Genomic DNA, 8,880 nt, shown 5'->3' on the forward strand with positions numbered 1-8,880 from the left:
CACATTCTCTCGACTCTCGCGTGTTCGTCGCCCCGCGGGCAACACACTTTAATTAGACTTTAATTAGAGACTCCCTCAGGTCTGCAACTTTCCGTATGCTTTCTCCCGCATTTGTCACCCTCTCCTTTCGATTTCATTCTTTCTCGCCATCCCATCGATCCGACTATCTCGGTTTTTGTTTCCGTGGTCCATTTCGAATTCCATCAACGTCCAACGTATCGTCCGTCGTTGTATCGGATAGTTTTCGAGGCGAAGGAACAAGCCAGAGGTAGGTGGAAATTATTAGGAACTATGTCGATGTTGCGCGCATTCTTCGGCAACAACATTAATCAGAGACTGAACAAGAACCTCTCGAATAGATTGGCTTCCGCGTGGGTACATTTTGATATACAAGCAGTTTCCAAGTTTGAACGAAAAATCGTAGATGCACGTTTGAAGTGGTACTCCACCATTTTGTCAATTTTCTTTTACTCCTTTTTTCCTTAAATTCCTTCATTCGAAAAACCGAAGATGCACGTTTCACCATTTTGTAAATTTTATTTGAATCCCTTTTTTCCTTAATTCACGCTTCAACTACGTTCAATAACGAATAGAATAGAATCGGAAGCATAGCTCTTAAAAGTATTCGATTTAGCTTGGAACGAGTCACCGTTACACTGTCCCGCGTTTTCCCAGAGCTGGATTATCGGATGTTCCTTCATCCGAAAACATATTCACGGATTTATTCGTAAATACGTTGAATAATGCGAGAGGTCTGACGTGTGCGAGCGTATCGGCTACCCTCCATAATTAAATGTCGGTGTGCTCGCGTGTTACGAGACAGCGTTTTAATCGGCTTTCAAGCTGTCGATGAATGGAATTTCGTGAAACAACGTTTACTACCGTCCCTCTCCCCGGATACGCGGGCTTTCCTTTCCCCTTTTCTCGTCGGTGGACCCCTTGTTCGTGCAGCTGATGGCATAAATACGTTCCACGAGAATTTCGTTGCGCGTCCGCGCGAATTTATGAGTGACATGGGACTTCGGATTTCGATAAAAACTTAATCATGCACGGCCAAACGAGTATCGATCGATGGCTAATAAATCTGGACGGGAGTATCGCGCAATCTGCGACCGTATTTCCTGGCGGAGACTTTACGACACGATATTTTTATGCTCCTTCCCTCGAATATCTTTTTTTGCTACCACCAAATGGGTAATTATTTTATGCTCGTAGGTGGTTCATCGCGAGACACGACTAGTGTTGTTTATACTCGCCTAAAACACGCGAAATGAAGAGTTATTAGCGTAAACCGTGCCGTCTTCTAAACGGAATTTATTAACAAACACCGTTGCTGCTCCCCAGCCATTGAGCATTTATTATTAACGTGGAACGCTTTCGACCTCGTTGCGGGCCCCTCTCGTAAATTTCGTGCACGGATTGATGAATATCAGTGCTCAGAAAATGATGGAGAACGTTTACGTGAAATTATGCACGAAGGTTTAATGAATACTAGGTGAACGGCAGCGAAATTCGCCAGTTGTTTCGCTTGAAAAATTGCTTAAGAAAGAAATCACTGTTAAAAATGCCACCAAAATATTATTTATGAAAATTAAATTAGAATGGATGAACGTCTGATGTTATCGTGGCATTCGCACATTTTTAATTCATTACATGGACTATTTGCGGGTAGTTACCTCTATCCACAACGAACAGTTATGATTAATCATATTTATCATTGACGTTATCTCAAATATTTTTAGAGTACTCCCCTGTCCACCACCATTTTCTTTGTTTTTTTTTTTGTGACACAAACAGTTATAGCTGCAATTTACCTAAACCCACCTAGAGGATTTGCTATTCCTCTCCAAGCACCAACGATTGAGTGCTTTGGAGTGATTTTAAACTTGTGAATTATTCCCAGCCTCTGTTCAGTAGCACACAAACCGTATGCAGAATTGCATTCATATCTTTAAATTATTAAACGTCGCAAACCGTTCCGCCGGTTCGAAAAATATTTATCCATTGCAACTTCGAACGGGGAACTTTCCATCGAGCAATCAGACGCGTTTGCACAATCTCTCGTTAATTCCGTCGAACTTCGCGGATAGCGTTAAAGTTTACGTTAACTCCGCTGAGGTCAAGTATTTCCGAAGTAGAAGACCTTAATTTTGTTTCTAGCTGAATTTAGTAGAGAACCTTAATTTTATTTCTAGTAACATTTACGGTTACCTTCGTCGCGATCGAAGATCGGTGTTCTTCGCTCCGACGAGAGAAAGTTTAGCTAATCACTTGTAAATACGCTTGAGTTATTTAACAGTAACGATATTAATTAGGAGGCTTGCGATCGAGTAAAATCCAAGACAATTTTCGTTTAATCTTTGGATTCTGGATTATGTAATTTTTGTTATAAGAATCGTAATTTGACGCGGTGAAATGTAGTAACGGTGACGTTACAATTTTGCAGTTGAAAAACAGATTAATTCCGGTGCTGACCTAAATCCATGTTTTTTTACACTTCACCATCCCGTAATCTCTCACAATAAATGAAAACATTTGACACGCTCGGTGAAGTAAAATTAAATAATTATGATATAATATACTTTAACCTGGTTAATAAAAAGAATGTTTTCGTGCCCTAGAAATTTTAATTCAATTTGAACAGTTTCATATTTCTTAATTTGAACCTTCCTTACCGTGACGGCATACAAAAATAAATATGAAATGAAATTAATATATTCGCGTGCGACTTTATACACAATTTCGTACTATTTTCTAACGATTTCAATTTCTTTTTCTTAAATTTTGTGTTGTTTGCATTGGAAACTCTTTCGATTAATATACGTATAAAAGACAGGAAGTATCGCCCTTTTGTTATGAAATTTTGTCCAAAATGCTAACCGTTTTCTCAGTGTTCTGGATGTCACGGAAATTTCCTTCCGATGCTGTGGAAATTACGGACGCCATCGCTGGCGCTGTTACCCTTTGGTTCTGTGAACAAACTCATAAGTTTAGAAGTTCCGCGAGTTTCGAGATAAAACTACGTCTGGCCGAAGAAAAGTGCGCGCCAACGGTGCACGCAATATCCGTTTTGTTTGGAAGTAAACTAGAAGCTTGCGCTCGATCATTCTGTCAATAATACCTTTACTAGACACCCGTCCGAGCATTGCGTTATGGTTGCCAAGTTTCACTCGACTTTTCCTCCATCATGTTATTATTGATACCATAGCCATTCAATACCAATTACCTGTTATTAATTCATTTGTTACAGTATTTCAATATTTCCATAGGTACCATTTCTCCTCAAAAAGGTCATCGTACACAAACCAGTCAAAAAGAAATCTACATTAAACTCACCTACCAGTTTTATTCACAATTATTTTCGAAGACCTATCCTTGTCTTCAACAATACTTCCATAGGTACCATTTTTCCTCGAGAGGGTCATTATAAGAAACCCCTCTGAAGAAAATAATCAACATCGAGTTCCACCCTAACAATCTAGTCAAGATATGAAGTTTACAATTTGTAAATTAATTTCCTCAGTCTCTTTGACTAACAGACTCCAATTTCAATATTTCCATAGATACCATTTCTCCTCAAAAGGCCATCATACAAAAACCAATCAAAAAAAGAAATCTACATTAAACTCACCTACCAATTTTACGCACAATTATTTTCGAAGACCTATCCCTGTCTTCAACAATACTTCCATAGGTACCACTTCTCTACAAGAGGGCCATTAAAAGAAAACCCTCTTAAGAAAATAATTAACATCGAGTTCCACCCTAACAATCTAGTCAAGATATGAAATTTACAATCTGTAACTTAATTTCCTCAGGATCTTTGGGAACTATGGTTGCATACCAAGTAACTTAGTCCCGCGTCGGTTTATGGGGAATCGAAATGGCACGGAAATGCACTTCTGGCCGATAAAGTACGCGAAACGTCGCGAGGGCTCGCAAATCCTTGGTTACAGTTGCCCGGCGTCGATCGATAACGAGACTTCCGTTTTACAATTAAGGTCGGCCACTTTCTCGCCCTATACTTTATCGAAGTGCAAGTGCACCAGGATCCGGTCCGTTGGATATATCGTCGGATGGATGGCAATAATTTTGACACGGGGTATCATTTCGCGATCGTGAAGAGAGTTAAAGTGGTTTCCGTCCATCCCACCTCAACGATAGAGGGTTTAAGGGTAATAATTCTACGAGAGTTTACCGTGAAGTTTGCGTAACATCGCGTTAGCGTAGTTTATGGGCATTCGTGGCCTTTGGACGCCATTGTGTTGCACAAATTTGCAGAAAAAGTTACGTACACTGATCAAATAAATTACGTAGGTAATCCGTGCTTGGGTCATTAAAATGATACATTATGGACACAGTCGTGTCGATCGTAATGAATTTAAACGACTGAGATTTGAGGAAAGGTTCGATATAATTGGACGATTTGTTGCTAAAATCGTGAACAAATTTTTGGATTTGCTCCCAAGAGAATTTAGTTACATAAAAATTCCTTTACACTTGTTTTCCCTTGGCAAGAGATTCTTTCCCCAAAGCCTTTGATATTTTCGGATGGTATTAATGGGACACTCTTTAAAGAAAGCGTGGTTCATTTAGAGCCGGTAATACCATCCCCTTTTTATCATGGTTATTGCCTTTGCGTGGCCGACGCTGAAACGCCCGCCACGGATTCTTTTATTTCTTTATTACTGAAAATATAGCCACGCATGGAAAATCCTTGTAACCATTTCCATTCGAGATATACGATTCCCGTGTGCAGCGATAAATTTTACCGGCTCAACAACAATGCGTGTCTATTACTCGCACGTGGAGAAGAAAGGATTTATTGATGGTATCGCTCCGACTGAGAAATCCGACATCTTCCATCGAGAGGAGATCTGTCATAGGTGATCAGAGCGAGCGTCGAGACGCTGATACGTATGCACTCGATCACCATCACAGATTTATCTTTACGTTCAAGATTGAAGATGCAGACAGCCATCTTTTTACACGATGATTGTATCTATTAAAGTATCTTTAACATCGTTAACATCGTCGAGTATTGCAAAAGATCGAAACTAAAAGCTGTGTTAATCGAGGAAACGCAATATCACTCACGACCTCGTGCAATAATCGAGGCCCTCGAGCAATAAACGAAGTCCACCCCATGTAGGATTTCGAAGAAAATAAAAATTTGATCCGTCGCGCCACTCGACGCGCAATTTTTGCAACATCGAATCGTTCGGTCGTGGACCATGTGATCGCGTCATATTCAGCTGAAAGTCGTCGCACTAACGTACCATTTTTTCCGCCGTTGAATGGGGACGAATTAAAAAGACCAGCAGCGAGTCCACTCGATCATATTTTGAGCGGTTTCATCGATCCGGGAGCCCATCGCTCGGCGGAATCCTAAACCACGGATTCGCTTCGACGGTTTGTGTACCGCGCTGTCGTTGTCAATAACCGTTACTCTGCCAGTCACAGTCGGCTACGGTGGACAAGGGAAATATTTTCGTTGTGTTCTTCCATCACCCTGCGATTCGATGGGAATTGCACGTTTTCTGAAAAATTACAAAGACGTACGTCAATTGTCGCACGAATTAATGGAATCTGGGCGAAAAAAGACATTGAATTATTTTGACACGAGTAGGCAGCGGACTTTTATGCATTTATAAGACATTTTAATGTGCGATAAATTACGAAATGCACACAGTATGCAGTAATACAAAAAGAATATTGAAAGTAAAGTTCATATTATAATATTTGCAGAGTAAAATAAATTCCTATTTAGGTTCTCTTTTTGTAGGTACATTTACAAAGATTTTATTTTGCATAAAGATTCGCACTTTAGATGACTATACTAGCACAAGATTTATTTATAAATTTAAAACGAATTTCCAATCCACCATTTCCAGTCATTCTTTAAATTTAGTACTTTTCTCCTGTTATTTCCATAGATGTATATTTTGACAATTTCCACGTATGGTAAATCCCTCAGATATCGCTCACGTCATCAAAATATGTTCAAGTACAAGATGACAACTAAACGAGCTAAGCTATCGATCTCGGTGTTCCCCGAGATAAAAGCTTGAAGCCTTGAAACCTACCACCCGTTTCTAATTTTCATTTCAAACCAAATTTCCTCAACTCTGAATGCCTTACACCTGATATTTCCTCTAAATTTAACTTACTTCCACTACAAAATTGCCCAATCTTCGTCATTATATTCATTATACCCTTGTTTTTGATTTTTCGAAACCGAAGCGAAGCTCCATCAAAATAATGAATAACTATCCGCTTGATGATAAGCCGCGGCTAGATTGTTAAAATTGGTTCAATCAAATATTTTCATATCGCGGACGTATCTTCCCTCTATGCAGCGAACACGCAAGTCGGGATGGCGCACGGACGGCGCCCGCTTGGTCGTATAATTGGTACGCGTAGCGGCGTGCGCGTAGCGGGGCTTTGTGTATTTGAAAAGCGAACGTGGACCGCGGGGGTCGATGATGTCCATCGATCGGCCAGGATAGGAAATAGGAGGCGGTCCCTCGGACAGTACAAATTATGCACCGCGGATGCAAAGTGCATGGGAAACGAGGCTCGCGCCTCGGTGCTCTCGAATACACGGGGATTGCACTCTCCTTCATCCCGCGCTCGGTCGCGTGGAGCTCTGTCGCGTGTGACACAGGATCGAAAGATATCCTGTGGATATACCGAGTGCCCGCGCCCGAACTAACATCCCACGAGACGTTCCTCTCTACGATACAAATTTCAGTGTGGGGTTATCTCGATGGGAAGAGGAGCTGGAGCGTTGTGGATAGCACTTTATCGCGGGGTTCAAAGAACCCATGGAAATCTGAATTTTTAAGGGAGAAATTGAAGGGCTGCGTCCAGTATTGATTTCAGCAGAAATATCCTGTGTTTCACTGATTTTCCTGTGTGTACGAGGGCATGAGGCACTACTACTATGGATAGGAGGATAGGTTCGATGGTCAACTCGTGATGGTTTAACTCTAAAACTACCTCGATCGATCAAATGATCGTTTTCAAACTTTTGTATACAGTTCTTGTATGCAATATTACAACATGAACTTTACTTTCAATCTTTTTTTTATTCTTGCATATTGTTTGCATTTTGTAGGTTCTTGCACATTCAAATTTTCTATAAATGCATAAAGATCCGCAGCCTACTTATGACGAACCATTTACAGTAGAGTTTGTAACGTACACACATTACTTTATTGCTCCGTACGAATTAGGAAACATCAAATTTTCAGTAAAGTGCCTTTAAAAATGACTCTAATAGAGAAATTTTAGAACGTCCCACTTCGAATATCTAATAATTTAGTTAATTTAATCTTTAGAAAAGTTACAATAATTATGAAATCAAAAGGAAATCCCACGAAGGAAGTATTATATACTTATAAATTAATGTAAATTTCTTTTTTCTTTTTTAATCAAGTTTTAAAAATTAAACAGTTGTGCGAATACTTATTGCTTCGATATTTCTATCGATTAATTGTTTTTTTCTTGTTAATTTCGCAACTTACATAAATAGCTATTTTTTTGTACTCTATCTATTCTAGAGATTTCCAAGAATATGTAGAATGTCATTGTTCATAAAAAATAAGTTAATAAATTACAATTTTACATAGTTTTTTTTAGAAATTGATCGGTGTACGAATACTTTCTACACCCACTGTACAGTCCCATAACTATTCGTACCCTCTATGTCTATCGAAGAAAGTTTAAATTAAATGTTAGGTTTGATATTTCCATAATGTCCCAGAATATCGGGGATTCTTCCCATTTTCCTTCCTTGGGCCTAGAATCCCAAACGAAACCCTCCGTATCGATTTCAAGAACCGCATGGTGCTTACTGCATCAATGGGACCGCCCGTCATCGAACCGAGTTCTTTCCTTGAAAATTAACAAACTTTGAAGCGTTATAGCTTGAAAACTAATAAAAATCGGGTAAATACATCAAAGCTTAATGAATTCGTCTCGAAAAGTAATATCGCATGGTATAAAAAGAAATATATAGTTCCATTTGAAAAACGAAACTTGATCATCATATCTCGTTAAATAACAAAGTTAACAAAAATTCCTTCTCGCTGAAACATGAGGCCCATTTTACCATGCAATTTCCATATTTGAAATTTTGCATTCGGCCGATAGTTTTGGAGTTAGAGCTCCGTATCGCTTAGGCTGGGATACTCTGTATGTCTCTCAGATACCCATCCCCTCGCTGCCAGCCCATTCATATTTCTTTTGCCCGTAGTTTCGCCCGAGTAGCCCCGACCACCGGTGTAATATGATCCTCATCGATTGATACGTTTCTGACCTCTTTCTCTTTCACTATCTGTCCTTTTCTACGTTCGACGCCCGACTCGTGTCAAGTGTAAACACATAAAAGCCTCGAGTGCAATGTTTTGGGTCTCCGATTTTGCATGCCTCCTTCAGTCGTTACTGTATCTTCTGTTTTGCCAACAAACTTCGAGTGTAGAGAAGGACAGGAAAAAGAGGACGGAGCGATATGCGAAAATGGCGACCAACACCGGGATTATTTCGGTGAGACAATATGTAGTAAATATGTTGCGAAGTACGTCGTGTTTGGTCTCATTTTAATCAGAAAAATGTCAGGAATATGACGGTAACAGTTTTACAACAAAAACGGTAACAATAAAAAAAGTTTGATCGTTGCATTAGCATTGTCTCATCCAGATATCCGATCCCGGATCATGTTACTGTCCATTTATCGTAGAGAAACTTGTACCTTTAAGGAGACTGTTGAATTATATATGTACAAGTATATACATGTATAAACTTATTGATATACATATTTATAATGAAGAATTCATTTGGTAATATCAAAACTATTATTTAATTTAGTCAAACTTC

General features: G+C 39.4%; 2 protein-coding genes across 6 annotated transcripts in view; one reads left to right on the forward strand and one right to left on the reverse strand.

Annotated features, from left to right (window-relative positions):
• The window catches only part of LOC128885019 (E3 ubiquitin-protein ligase MYCBP2), a 279,219-nt gene that overhangs the window by 63,351 nt on the left and 206,988 nt on the right, over positions 1-8,880 (forward strand). The window lies entirely within an intron of this gene.
• LOC128885024 (uncharacterized) overlaps positions 1-8,880 on the reverse strand; it is a 136,499-nt gene that overhangs the window by 53,006 nt on the left and 74,613 nt on the right. For 2 of the 3 annotated variants that reach the window (XM_054138765.1, XM_054138764.1), the window contains exon 2: positions 5,280-5,540. The gene's annotated coding sequence lies outside the window, so the exon portion shown is untranslated. Of the gene's footprint in view, positions 1-2,880; positions 2,943-5,279; positions 5,541-8,880 lie in introns of those variants that run through there. The other variant, XM_054138766.1, reaches the window with a different exon arrangement.

The sequence above is a fragment of the Hylaeus volcanicus genome, chromosome 2, assembly GCF_026283585.1.
Source record: "Hylaeus volcanicus isolate JK05 chromosome 2, UHH_iyHylVolc1.0_haploid, whole genome shotgun sequence".
NCBI lineage: Eukaryota > Metazoa > Arthropoda > Insecta > Hymenoptera > Colletidae > Hylaeus > Hylaeus volcanicus.